Source organism: Danio aesculapii, chromosome 4, assembly GCF_903798145.1.
Source record: "Danio aesculapii chromosome 4, fDanAes4.1, whole genome shotgun sequence".
Taxonomy (NCBI): Eukaryota; Metazoa; Chordata; class Actinopteri; order Cypriniformes; family Danionidae; genus Danio; species Danio aesculapii.
The window spans coordinates 16,702,503-16,716,868 of record NC_079438.1 but is presented as its reverse complement, the minus strand read 5'-3'; the positions used below and the strand labels follow the sequence as shown (position 1 = coordinate 16,716,868).

General features: G+C 45.4%; 5 non-coding genes across 5 annotated transcripts; 2 read left to right on the top strand and 3 right to left on the bottom strand.

Moving 5' to 3' along the window:
• Positions 1-5,282: 5,282 nt before the first annotated feature.
• trnam-cau (transfer RNA methionine (anticodon CAU)) lies at positions 5,283-5,355 on the bottom strand. The gene has a single exon. It is a non-coding gene; the product is annotated as a tRNA-Met (tRNA).
• Positions 5,356-5,449: 94 nt separating this feature from the next.
• On the top strand, positions 5,450-5,532 carry trnal-cag (transfer RNA leucine (anticodon CAG)). The gene has a single exon. It is a non-coding gene; the product is annotated as a tRNA-Leu (tRNA).
• Positions 5,533-6,141: 609 nt separating this feature from the next.
• trnam-cau (transfer RNA methionine (anticodon CAU)) lies at positions 6,142-6,214 on the bottom strand. The gene has a single exon. It is a non-coding gene; the product is annotated as a tRNA-Met (tRNA).
• Positions 6,215-6,308: 94 nt separating this feature from the next.
• trnal-cag (transfer RNA leucine (anticodon CAG)) lies at positions 6,309-6,391 on the top strand. Its single transcript has one exon. It is a non-coding gene; the product is annotated as a tRNA-Leu (tRNA).
• Positions 6,392-6,537: 146 nt separating this feature from the next.
• On the bottom strand, positions 6,538-6,610 carry trnam-cau (transfer RNA methionine (anticodon CAU)). Its single transcript has one exon. It is a non-coding gene; the product is annotated as a tRNA-Met (tRNA).
• Between the last annotated feature and the right edge of the window lie 7,756 nt (positions 6,611-14,366).

Sequence of the window (14,366 nt, the reverse complement as noted above, 5' to 3'; positions counted from 1 at the left end):
TAATCTCTCTTTGCCATTTTATTATGAAGCAGCTGAGCTAAAAAAAAATATATATATATACAGAGTACAAACACAGAAACACTGGAGTGAAGATCAGTCGAGTCATCAGCGCATCGCTCGTTGCCAATCAGTCACTTCTGTTGAGCACTGGTGAGCACTACGGCAAATCAGAGCTGTTTAAATGTTAGCGAGAAATGGATGTTTTTATTTAATTCAGTACCAAAGTTCAGTATCATAACAAGACTAATATAGTGAAAGAGTTGGTTCATTAACTTGAGTTTAATAAAAAGGTTTGAAAACAATCAACACACACACACACACACACACACACACACACACACACACACGCGCACACACACACACACACACACACACATCCTGATTAGCTCTCCACTTCTGACAAACCTAATCTTTGGCTGTGCGTTCAGGCTCATTTACATTTAGTCATTTAGCAGACGCTTTTATCCAAAGCGACTTACAAATGAGGACAAGGAAGCAATTTACACAACTATAAGAGCAGCAGTGAACAAGTGCTATAGAGAAGTTTCAGGTGTGTAAAAGTCTAAGAAGCAAAGCATTAGTAAAAAAAATTATTATTTATTTATTTATTTTTTTTTGAGAGAGAGAGAGAGAGAGAGAGGGCACAGTTAGTGGTATAGCCAGAGAGGCAGTTGCAGATTAGGAAGGAAAGTGGAGACTAAACAGTTGCGTTTTTAGTCGTTTCTTGAAGACAGCAAGTGACTCTGCTGTTCTGATGTAGTTAGGGAGTTCATTTTACCAACTGGGCAGATTGAATGTGAGAGTTTGGGAAAGCGATTTCTTCCCTCTTTGGGATGGAACAACGAGGCGACGTTCATTCACAGAACGCAAGTTTCTGGAGGGCACATATATCTGCAGAAGTGAGAGCAGATACGAAGGAGCACAGCTAGAGGTCACTTTGTAAGCAAACATCAGAGCTTTGAATTTGATGCGGGCAGCAACGGGCAGCCAGTGCAAACGGGTGAGTAGCGGAGTGACATGTGCTCTTTTGGGTTCATCAAAGACCACTCATGCTGCTGCGTTCTGAAGCAGCTGAAGAGGTTTGATAGAACTAGCTGGTAACCCGGCTAGCAGAGAGTTGCAATAGTCCAGTTTGGAGAGGACAAGAGCTTGAACAATGAGTTGAGCTGTATGTTCAGATAGGAAGGGTCGGACCTTTCTGATGTTGTAGAGTGCGAATCTGCAAGATCGAGCAGTTCTAGAAATGTGGTCAGAGAAGTTCAGTTGGTCATCAATCGTAACTCCAAGGCTTTTTACCATTTTGGATGCAGTGATGGTTGCTCCATCCATCTGGATTGAAAAGTTATGGTGAAGAGTCGGGTTGGCAGAAACTTCAAGCATTTCCGTTTTCATGAGGTTAAGCTGGAGATGATGCTCTTTCATCCAGTGTGAAATGTCTGACAGGCAGGCTGAAATGCGAGCTGGAACCGAGGGATCATCAGGGTGAAAAGAGAGGTATAGCTGGGTGTCATCAGCATAGCAGTGGTAGGAAAAACCATGTTTCTGGATGACTGTTCCTAAAGATGCCGTGTAGATAGAGAAGAGAAGTGGCCCAAGCACAGAGCCCTGAGGTACCCCAGTGTTTAGATGCTGTAGGTTGGACACCTCTCCCCTCCACGACACCCTGAATGACCTGTCCGAGAGGTAGGAACTGAACCATTGAATAACAGTGCCTGCGACGCCCAGTGACTCAAGCGTAGATAGCAGGATCTGGTGGTTTACAGTGTCAAAAGCAGCTGATAAATCCAGCAAGATGAGGACAGATGATTTAGAGTCTGCTTTAGCCAGTCTGAGATCCTCCACGACCGAGAGCAGGGCAGTCTCAGTTGAGTGGCCTTTCTTAAAGCCAGATTGCTTGTTGTCCATGAGGTTGTTTTGAGTAAGAAAGTCTAGGACTTGATTGAACACTACTTTCTCCAAAATCTTGGCCATGAATGGAAGCAGGGATACCGGTCGGTAGTTTTCAAGTAGCGTTTGATCCAGGTTGGGTTTCTTTAGCAGTGGGGTTACCCTAGCCTGCATAAATGAAGTAGGGAATAGACCAGAGTCAAGAGATGTGTTAATTATGTGAGTCAGTGTTGGTATGACTGCAGGAGAAATGGCTTGCAGGAGATGAGAGGGAATGGGATCAAGCGGACAGGTGGTTGCATGGCTTGATAGCACGAGATTGGACACCTCAGACTCAGAGAGCTGGGAAAAAGAGGTGAGTGTGTGTGGTGTTGGTGGTGTATCTTGCGTGTTTGTTGTAGGTGCAGCAAATTGAGCACTGATTTTTGCAGTTTTTGTGCAGAAGAATGTAGCAAAGTCATCAGTAGTGAGTGTGGAGGATGCGGGTGGAGGAGGAGGATAGAGGAGGGAGGAAAATGTTTTAAAAAGTAAGCGAGGATTGGTGGCACTGTTGACTTTCTGACGGAAGTATGTCTGCTTTGCAGAAGTAACCTCAGTCGAGAAAGAAGACAGAAGAGTTTGGTATGTTATGAGCTGTTCAGGATTTTTAGTTTTTCGCCAACTTCTCTCAGCAGCCCGAAGTTTTGAGCGATGCTCACGGAGAACATCAGACAGCCAGGGTGCAGGAGGACTGGCCCGGGTTGGTCTGGATGTAAGAGGGCATAGTCTGTCTAGACATGATGTTAGCGTGGAGCAGAGTGTATCAGTGGCACTGTTCGTATCAAGTGCAGAGAGTTTGCAAGATGGAGGAAGAGAGTTAGAAACAATGGTGGATAGTCTATTGGGTGAGAGAGAGCGTAGGTGTCTGCGAAAGGCAACTAGAGTTGGAGTGTGTGGCGGCTCAGGAGTAATGTGGATGTTGAGAGAGAGAAGGAAATGATCCGATGTTTGTAGTGGAGTTACTAGTGTTTGATCAGCGAGGCAATGTCGAGTGTAAATAAGGTCTAGTTGATTACCTGATTTGTGAGTAGCAGAAGTAGGTGCTCTTTTGAGGTCGAAAGATGCAAGCAGAGTCTGGAAGTCAGCAGCTTGAGGTCTTTCAATGTGGATGTTGAAGTCACCTAGCACCAACAAGGGAGTGTCATAATCAGAAAAAGATTAGAGAAGAACATCCAGTTCATCTAAGAAGTGACCTAATGTACCCGGTGGGCGGTAGATGACAACCACATTTATGCGGAAGGGGTGGATAATGGTGACTGCATGGAATTCAAAAGAGCTGATTTTTGGCAGGGACGGTCTCTGAGTGAATTTCCATTCTTTGGAAATCAGTAGTCCAGTCCCACCCCCTCTCCCTGTCTGACGAGGAGTGTGGGATAGAGAAATTAGTAGAAAGAGTTGCATGTGTAGCAGTGTCCTCCGGTCTCAACCAGGTTTCAGTTAGAGCCATGAGACTAAAGTCAGAATGAGTGGCTATGGAGGTAATAAAATCTGCTTTGTTAACAGCAGATTGACAATTCCAGAGGCCCACAGAGAGAGAGAGTTGTGAAATAGAAGATACATGAATTGATCGAAGGTTGTGAGGGTTGCGCCTGCAGCGTACCTCCCGTGCTCTGCGAGTGTTAGTAACAACAGGAATTAGTAAACACATAATAAAGTGCAAGGAAAACAATAATGAGTGCAGAGATAACGTAAAATAATAAAGTAAAAAGTACTCAAGTGCTTTGTCGGTGTCTTTGCTCGGTGGAGTCGCGCAGGTAGAGTCGATGGTCTTTACACTCGTCGGTCTTCACACGAGGCTGCCGCGACCGCTGCCGCGGTGATACTAGTCGCTTATATACACCCCCGAGCGATTTGCTAATTGAGTTCAGCTGGACACGCCTCGAGAGTAAAAGGACCCGAAATTGCAGCGGCACACAAGCTCTTACACCTCCCGCTCGGCACACAAGCTCTTACAGTAAACAAAGGAAACAGTGGCTAAAGCTTGCTAGTACTAAACACAGATAGCTGAAAACAATTTTAAATGTCCAACAACCAATACACAACCAGCTGAAACAAGTCTAAGTGTTCTCGAACCAAACACAGCAACTGAAAACAGGTCTAAATGTACTTACTCGGTGTTGCTCTCGATGCTAACGTGCTTCTCCTGCTAGCTAAACCTAATGTGTTCAAATATATAGTGTTTACCTGGCGTTTGGACACGCCTCCAAGTTAAAAAAAACCCGAAATTGCAGCGGCGGGGGCGCGAAAAACCTCCCGCTCGGCACACAAGCTCTTACAGTAAACAAAGGAAACAGTGGCTAAAGCTTGCTAGTACTAAACACAGATAGCTGAAAACAATTTTAAATGTCCAACAACCAATACACAACCAGCTGAAACAAGTCTAAGTGTTCTCGAACCAAACACAGCAACTGAAAACAGGTCTAAATGTACTTACTCGGTGTTGCTCTCGATGCTAACATGCTTCTCCTGCTAGCTAAACCTAATGTGTTCAAATATATAGTGTTTACCTGGCGTTTGGACACGCCTCCAAGTTAAAAAAGACCCGAAATTGCAGCGGCCGGGGCGCGAATAAACCTCCGGCTCAGCACACAAGCTCTTACAGTAACAAAGGAAACAGTGGCTAAAACTTGCTAGTACTAAACACAGATAGCTAAAAACAATTTTAAATGTCCAACAACCAATACACAACCAGCTGAAAACAAGTCTAAGTGTTCTCTAACCAAACACAGCAACTGAAAACAGGTCTAAATGCACTTACTCGGTGTTGCTCTCGATGCTAACGTGCTTCTCTCTGGCGCCATATTCGAGTGATACAGTAACACTGAGAAAGCGCCGCATCAATCTCTTTGCGTCACAGTTTACGAAGCGTAGCAGTGGCCCTGGCAACCTTAATGGGCACTGTAGACTGCAAGGTTTGAGGCGTTTGCGCAACATCAAGGCATTGTCCACAGCAACTCGGAAAAGCATGTGTTCAAAACAATGGACGTGGGCTTTAAAGCAAGTGCACCGAAATGGGATCAAAAGAATAGTCTTGGAATGCCATGTAGTGGAATGTCCTGAGATGTCGTTCATTTTTAATTTAATGCGATTCGCAAGGCTTTTCGGCTAATCCTCTTACAACGTCAAGTCATGACATTTGACAGATCCACGTAAAATGTCAAGCGATAACGTGACAGGAATGGGAGCATCTTGCCATCATTGCTTCAGACTCAGTAGATGTTCTTGGAACGTCACGCCGCATGCCCTTCAGAGGAGCTGTAGCCTTTTTCGACCCCAGGAAGCATAAACGGCACTGAAGTTAATAAAGTACGCCGCCCGGTCACCTAAGTGCTCCCGTGTGCCAAAAGGTACCACCTTGCCCCGTGTGAGGCTCGAACTCACAAACTTCAGATTATGAGACTGACGCGCTGCCTACTGCGCCAACGAGGCAGACTGCTAGAGCTGGGATAGCTGTGAAACACCAGCTTCCATGTCATGGTGATGCGATGTGGCTCCTAGGAGACAGCTCCAGCTAAGTGTCCATGTCAGGATGGCCGAGCGGTCTAAGGCGTTGTGTTCAGGTCGCAGTCTCCCCTTAAGGCGTGGGTTTGAATCCCACTTCTGACAAACCTAATCTTTGGCTGTGCGTTCAGGCTCAAGTATTTAACTCTCTGGCGCCATATCCGAGTGATACAGTAACACTGAGAAAGCGCCGCATCAATCTCTTTGCGTCACAGTTTACAAAGCGTAGCAGTGGCCCTGGCAGCGTTAATGGGCACTGTAGACTGCAAGTTTTGAGGCATTTGCACAAAGTCAAGGCATTGTCCACAGCAACTTGGAAAAGCATGTGTTCAAAACAATGGACGTGGGCTTTAAAGCAAGTGCACCGAAACGGGATCAAAAGAATTGTCTTGGAATGCCATGTAGTGGAATGTCCTGAGATGTCGTTCATTTTTAATTTAATGCGATTCGCAAGGCTTTTCGGCTAATCCTCTTACAACGTCAAGTCATGACATTTGACAGATCCACGTAAAACGTCAAGCGATAACGTGACAGGAATGGGAGCATCTTGCCATCATTGCTTCAGACTCAGGAGATGTTCTTGGAACGTCACACCGCATGCCCTTCAGAGGAGTTGTAGCCTTTTTCGCCCCCAGGAAGCATAAACGGCACGGAAGTTAATAAAGTACGCCGCCCGGTCACCTAAGTGCTCCCGTGTGCCAAAAGGTACCACCTTGCCCCGTGTGAGGCTCGAACTCACGACCTTCAGATTATGAGACTGACGCGCTGCCTACTGCGCCAACGAGGCGGACTGCCGGAGCTGGGATAGCTGTGAAACACCAGCTTCCATGTCATGGTGATGCGATGTGGCTCCTAGGAGACAGCTCCAGCTAAGTGTTCATGTCAGGATGGCCGAGTGGTCTAGGGCGCTGCGTTCAGGTCGCAGTCTCCCCTGGAGGCATGGGTTCAAATCCCACTTCTGACAAACCTAATCTTTGGCTGTGCATTCAGGCTCAAGTATTTAGAGGAGCTGTAGCCTTTTTCGCCCCCAGGAAGCATAAACGGCACGGAAGTTAATAAAGTACGCCGCCCGGTCACCTAAGTGCTCCCGTGTGCCAAAAGGTACGACCTTGCCTCGTGTGAGGCTCGAACTCACAAACTTCAGATTATGAGACTGACGCGCTTCCTACTGCGCCAACAAGGCGGACTAGTGGAGGTGGGCAAACTGTGAAACACCAGCTTCCATGTCATGGTGCTGCGATGTGGCTTCTAGGAAGGAAGACAAGGAAGATTGTCTTGAGTTTAAGTTTTTTAATTATCTTGTTTATGAAGACTGTGGAGTGATGCGTGAAAAAAATGACTTCGAATAATTTTTTTAAGTATTTTGTGATATATATGTTAAAATGTGCTCCCAAAAGTATATGGCCCCTGCCCGCCCTCCCACAGGTTAGTTGTAAGCTAATGTAATTTCATAATGCAAATCGTTGGTTACGTATGTAACCGTGGTTCTGTGAATTCCGGATGACCGCCAGAGACGGTGTTTACACAGTGGATAATTGCAGCACCAGCTGGATAGGCCAAGGAACAATACACCAACAAAGTCACATGGTGACGCGAGCTGAGCTGAGGTATATAATTCACTACAGCTCTGCGCCCTGTCTCAAAACGTCTTGCACTTCCGAGTGACAGGGAACTCTGGCGGTCATCCGGAATTCACAGAACCATAGTTACATATGTAACCAACGTTCTGTTTCATTCCTCCTGACCGCCAGAGACGGTGTTTACACAGTGGATAACCCATACCAGAAAGGTCACGAGGAAGAAAAAAAAACTCACCAGAAGACATACGGAGTCACTTGCGGAGAACAGCTGAGCCCACATCGGTAGAGTCAGCAACATTGACATTGTAGAATCTTGCAAATGTACATGGAGAAGACCATGTTGCTGCTGCACAGATCTCTGCAAGAGAAACACCTTTAAAGGCAGCCCAAGAGGAGGAAATGGCTCTGGTAGAATGGCAAGTGATGGCACCAGGTATAGGTTGCTGAGCCCTCTTATAGACCAAAACAATGACCTCAACAATCCATCGTGACAGTCTTTGCTTGCTTAGAGGTGCACCTCTCCTAGCTTCTCCATAACAGACAAACAGTTGTTCTGATTGTCTTAACTGTGCAGTAGCCGCCACATAAGATTTCAAGGCACGCACGGGGCATAAAAGCAGAGAACCTTTGCCAGAAGGTGATAGTTGAAAGGACTGCAATTCGATTGACTAGTTAATAAATTGCTGCAACAAAATTTTAGGGAGGAAGGAAGGATTAGGCCACAGGGTAACACCAGAGTCATCTGGTTTCCATCTCCAACAGGACTGACTCACTGACAAAGCGTGCAGCTCACACAATCCCTTTGTTGAAGCAACCGCCAAGAGGAAAGTAGTCTTTAAGGATTTCCACTTTAGATCTACGTCTTCCAAGGGTTCAAATTGAGATTGGCAGAGAGATTCCAGCACCAGAGGCAAGTTACACACTGGAGAACGAGGGGAACGAGCTGGATTGAGACATTTTGCACCCTTCTAAAAACTGCAAAATAGGCTAGCAGACACCAAAGAGGAACCATTTACAAATGCATGATGGGCCAAGATGGCTGCTACGTAGACCTTTAGTGTGGATGCAGCTTTGCCACTCTCCAACAGCCCTTGTAAAAAGGTTAAAACCACAGAAACTTTGCATTGCACAAGATTAATATTCCGAGTCACACACCATGAACAGAATGACTTCCATCGGTAAGCATAAAGCTTCCTTGTAGAAGCTGCCCTTGCATTAAGAACTGTGTGGATGACTGAAGACTCACATTCTGCTAATAAAGGGTTGGTCCCAGCGGCCACACCCATAACTGTAGACGTGCTGGATCTGGATGCCAAATATGACCATCTAGTTGAGACAACAGGTCCCTCCTGCCTGGAAGTTGTCTCGGTTGGTTCACCAACAACGTTAGGAGCAAGGGAAACCATGGTTTGGACAGTCACCGTAGTGCTATTAGAAGTACATGGTGTCTGTCTTGGGCAATCCTTTGCAGTGTCTCCCATATCAGAGGTATTGGAGGAAAAGCATAAAGAAGGCAGTTTGGCCAGTCGTGTGACATCGCATCCTGTCCTAATGGGCTGGACCCTTCCGTCTGAGCAAACCACAATGGGCAATGAGCTGTGTCTCTCGTTTGCAAATAGGTCTACCTCCGCCCTGCCAAACTCTGTCCAAATGTCCTGGACTACATCTGGATGAAGTCTCCACTCCCCTGGATCGATCTGATTCCTGGACAGAGCATCTGCAGTCTGATTGACTACCCCAGGCAGATAAACAGCCCTTTGTGATGCAAACCGAGGAAGAGACCACCTGAGAATCATGTGCGTGAGACGCAACATACTCCTGGACCTTGTACCTCTTTGGTGATTCAAATTAAACACTGTTGATGTGTTGTCCGACTGGACTAGGACATGTCGACCCAGGGCCAGCCAAACTGCCCGCATCTCCAACACATTGATATGGTCCCTTGACTCGTCCCTTGACCATCTGCCACTGATACCTCTGTAGTTCCATACTGCCCCACAACCCATAAGGGACGCATCGGTTGTTATAACAATCCCTAATGGTACTCCGGCTGTCAAAAAGGCTTGGGACATCCATTTGCGAAGGGCATGCATGCAACCCTGAGCAACGAGAATTCGTCGATAGCAATGATGAGATGGGTCTAACAGCGGAAGATTGTTCCATACCTGCAGGGGCCGCAGATGGAGCAATCCCAGGGGAATTACACAAGAGGTTGCCATTAGCATCCTGATCAACTTCAGGAGCACGCCGTACTGTAGAGATACTCCCAAACGAAACTGGCTCAAGAGGTTCAGGATGTCTGTCATCTGAAACTGAGATAGGGAGGCACGCATCGAGACTGAATCGATAGTCATCCCGATGAATTTGATTGACTGTCTGGTCACATGGTCCAGTAGCAGCTGCGTATTGTGCACCGATTGAGTCCTCGTTTGAGCACACACCAGCCAGTCGTCCAGATATGGCAAGATTCGTACCCCCTGGGCCCAAAGGGGAGATAGGACAGCTTTCATGCATCTCTTAAACACACGGGGGGCTAGGGCGAGACCAAATGGTAGAACTCTGAACTGGTAACTTGTGCCCTTGAAACTGAAACGCAGAAACTTTCTGTAATACTTGGCAATCGGAACGTGAAAAGATGCATCCGTCAGATCTACAGTTGTGAACCAATCTCCCTCTGCAAAGGACCGAAGAACATCGGTCACACGTAACATGCGAAAGGTAAGTCTTCTCAGAAATCTGTTCAACCTTATTAAATCCAATATTGGATGAAAACCTCCATCCCGCTTCAGAACCAGAAAATAAGTTGAGTAAAAACCCTCTTTCTGAACCAGAGGATGAACTGCTTCTATTGCTCCTTTTTCCAACAAGGAACATATCTCTCTGGAGAGAGCTGCAGAACGTGCGGGTCTGTCACAACTGTTGGAATTAGACCCGAAAACTTGGGGGAGTAGGTTTGGCACGGGAGTGACGTATTTGTGCGTCATCCGGACCCTGGAACCTCTGTTGGCCCTGGGGTCGGCCGGGGGCCCCATGACGGAAATGTGGTTGTACAGAGGTATAATGCCTTGGTGAAATTTGGAGGCCGTTGTGCTTGTATTAGCTGCTGTGAAGCCGTAGACAATTTAGCACGTTTTTCCAACACCTCTGATACATCTGGCCCAAAAAGATGTCCTGGGACAATAGGAAGGTCCCTCAGTGTCTTTTTACAGTCCTCTGACAATTTAGCCTGAGCGAGCCATACTTGCCTTCTAGCATTTAATAGTGTTGCTGTGAGGGACCCCAGTTCTCGAGTCACATGCCCCATAGCAAGCAAGGCTGTCTGTAAAAAGCGTGGAACTGAAGGGTCCACCTCAGCGCCTAGCGAATTAGAGGCAGCCAAAATTTATTGGCAGACAGTATTTTCAGCCCTGGTAATGTAGGAAGCTGACTTGTAAGCCTTCTTCAGAAGGGAATCTGTAGGCCACACTGACCGCTAGGGCATCGGACATTTCCCCTCATTGCTTCATCTGGTGACACTACAAGCGCCGCAACTGGCTGTTCAACTTCAGGGACATTCCTCACACCAATAGACTTTGCCTGAGCCATAGAGGCCAGAGTGCGAGCAGTCTTGGATTGTCTTTTGGCCATGCCTGCCCCCTTAAGAGCATTTGAAAATTCTGCAATGAAATCCTTGCATGCTGGCATAACAAATGTATCCACAGATAGAGGTCTGCGGAAAAACACATTAGATTGAAAAGGATGAGCAGGGCCATCATCAAGGCCACTGCCATCCTAAGGACTTCCAATGCATCATCATCTTTGTGTGGGGCATTGTCAGAAGAATGATGAGAGCCATTCTCGGATCCAACAGTCCCAGTATGTCTTACTAGTTGGTCATCAGGCTCAGGAACGTCAGCCTGACATTGCTCCTGAGATGAGAGTCAGAATCACATGTCGACATAACGTCGAAGAGGGGACTGTGGCCACCTAAAGAGGCAAATGGTGGTTTCTTGCTAGAGGAATGAGAATGAGCTTTCTCAGCAAAGGGCCAAGCAGCAGAGATGTCAGATACTGGATCCGCTGGTTGAAGATTTTGTAACAGGTATCCAGCCGTGTGACTACTGTTTAGGCTAGGTTTCTTACGACGAGTAGCTCCAGAAGCCACCAAAGCGCAACGTTTTTTCCCCTCTTTCAGCAACGCTAGACCCGCTGGTAACGCAACAGCATCCTGATTGTGGCTCAGCCCAGCCAAACGCATCTGTCTCTCTGACAGGGGCAGTAAACTACAATGCGGGCACGGATCAGTTAGCGCGTCTTTCAGATGTTGAACGCCGAGACAGGATGGGAAGATATCGTGTCCGTCATCTGGGAGAAGCTCGTTAGGACAGAGATTGCAAGTCATCGGAAAAGCCGTGGAAATAGCGTGATTAGCCATGAGAAGGCATCGAACTGACCAACCAAATACCACGGCTAGTACCGTTGGCTAACGTTAACGATATAACGCGCGAAAAATCACCCTAACCGTAGATCGAAATCTGGATCTCTGGATGCACAGAGAAAAACAGAAAACAAGAAAAGTACCATGCTTATAACTCAGATGCTTACAAAAAATACAGCGTCTCACCCCTGGATAGTACCGCGAGACAATTGACACATATATTACAGCCGAATGTAAGATAATGAAGAAAAACTTACCCGCAGTTCACGATATAATAGAGTGAACAATCCTAGATCAGTAATTGCACAAAGACCAACCATAGTCCGAAGATGTAAAAAAAATCGTCACAGCTCAGGAGGATGAGAAAATCTTGCTGCTCCTACCAAAGAGCTGCACTCGACGACAGAAATAGTTCAATGACCAAAATCCAAAGGCGAGAAGCAAAAAGAGGCAGGGCGCAGAGCTGTAGTGCATTATATACCTCAGCTCAACTCGCGTCACCATGTGACTTTGTTGGTATATTGTTCCTCGGCCTATCCAGCTGGCGCTGCGATTATCCACTGTGTAAACACCGTCTCTGGCGGTCAGGAGGAATGAAACAGAACTTAAATTCATGCTAACCAACAAATGATCAAAGGAAATATATTAATGTAATTCAAATATATAAAATATGAATTGATGTTTACTTTAAACTTAAATTATATTGTTCTATTAAAATTATTTTTTTAAAGATTTTGTCAAATAGATTTTTTTAGAATCATCCACCATAGTTTTGTGGCTAAAAAGTATCGGTTCAGGCACCGTTTTGGCACCGGTACCGTTTTAAAAGTATCGATTTAGCACCGGTATCGAAAAAAAAACCAAACGATACCAACCCTAATTATTCTTAATTCTTTTAAAGTTAAAAACATCTTTCCTTATTAAAAAAGCGACACCTCTTCCAGATTTACCATCACCATTATTAGATATAATATCCTCTTGCCACATCTTTTTCAAATCGTCCATTGCATGTTCTTTCCAGTTTGTTTCTTGTATCACTTCCTTGTTTTTACATTTCTCTTATTTTCTCAGATGTATCTTTTCCCATCAGTCCCCTGTAATTAAAAGATACACAATTTAAAACCATTAAAAGAAATAAAAATGAAATTAAAAACCTATACATCTTTATTTAACGCTCTTAACCAACAACCCCTTCCGTTAAAAGAGACAAAGATTTACAGACATATTTAGCTCTGCTCTTTGTTCAGACTTTTTTCTTTGCTATTAACACATTTGGTTTTACCTTTAAAGTTCTTCTTCTTAAAAATCCTCTTTCCACTTTGTTCTTCTCCACATTTTCCATCCTTGTTTCTTCACCCCTTGCCATTCCTTCAGCTTGACCAGTATTATTTAGTTCCTCTTTTTCCACAGTGCTTAAAAAAGTTTTAAAACTGTCCGATATTTCCATTCTGACCACTGTTCATCTTGTCCTGGGATCCGTTCTTCGTACATGGATTATTCAGTTAGCTAGATTTGGATATTGACGATTTGATTTTGGATCGTTTAGCTCTTCAAAACTCATCTGAGAGTTTGTTGTCATAGCAAAAGTTATGTTAGCTCAAACCTGCTAGGCTCATTTCATATAAACAGAATTAGATTGGGTTTCAAGCAAGTTGCTAAGGTGTTGCCAGGCGGTTGCTAAGGTGTAGCTATGCGGTTGCTAAGGTGTTGCTAGGCAGTTGCTAGGTGGTTGCTAAGTTGTTGCTAGGCGGTTGCTAAGGTGTTGCTAAGGTGTTTCTAGGTGGTTGCTAAGCGGTTCCTAAGGTGTTGCTAGGTTGTTGGTAAGGTGTTGCGAAGCGGTTGCTAAGGCGTTGCTAGGTGGTAGCTAAGGTGGTTGCTAAGGTGATGCTAGTTGGTTGCTAAGGTGTTGCTAGGTGTTTGCTAAGTTGTTGCTAGGCGGTTACTAAAGTGTTTCTAGGTGGTTGCTAAGTGGTTCCTAAGGCGTTGCTAGGTTGTTGCTAAGGCGTTGCTAGTTGGTTGCTAAGGTGTTGCCAGGCTTACACAAAAGAAAATATGAGAAAAGTTTTGTTTTTTACCCAGACATTTAAAAAGTAATTGCAGATATGGAGAAATTTGCAGGGGTAGCGAAAGCATCTTGCTATATTAAAGTTATTGCAAGACAGAGAGGAGGGAGGGTTTTGAGAAGAGGGAGGAGGAAATAGAGCGGGGATATCAGAGGTAGAGGGGCGGGGTACATAGCTGGTGGATCTTGGGGTTGTAGTTCTTTGTCGGAGGAGGGGATTATGAAGGGACAGGAAGTGGTCGTGTGCAGATTTGAATGGCAGACCGCGCAGGAAAGAATACGGTATCCTTTGAAAACTCTGTTGTGAAGATCAGTATCCATGGCCCCCCAGTAGAGACACTGATTCCACTGAGTAGCGCAAATAGCGCATTTTGCAGAAAATGGTATGTGGTACGTGTAACAATGTGTTCCCCTGTAGGGGATGGCCTCCTATGGGGAAAGACTGAACAGATGGTTTCTGTAGAACGTGCAAATGCTACATGAAATTCAGCTAATGAAAGTGTGCGGGTTGGGAGCTAGCGGTTGATTTAAGTGTAACAATGAATTCGCCGCAATCCACCTGTCGTTCTGCCGAGGGAGGTGCTATGGGTGAAAGGAGTGTAGAAAGGTCTATGTCAGCACCTGATAGGATGAGGTTCTTGACGGCGTTGGAGATCGGGGGTGGTTCCAGTACTGGAGCATTATGCGTGTGAGGGACCGAGTCAGCACGTAGTAAGGGGCATACAAAAAGAAGATTTTCCAAATAATTATTTTTAATAAAGTCCAAAAAAGTTTTCACAAAAGTTTAAAAAATAAATAAATGAAACAATTGAAAAATCAATAAACTAAACAAATAAACAAAACTGAGTTCAAACCAAACAAACCATGTCTAAACCAAAAA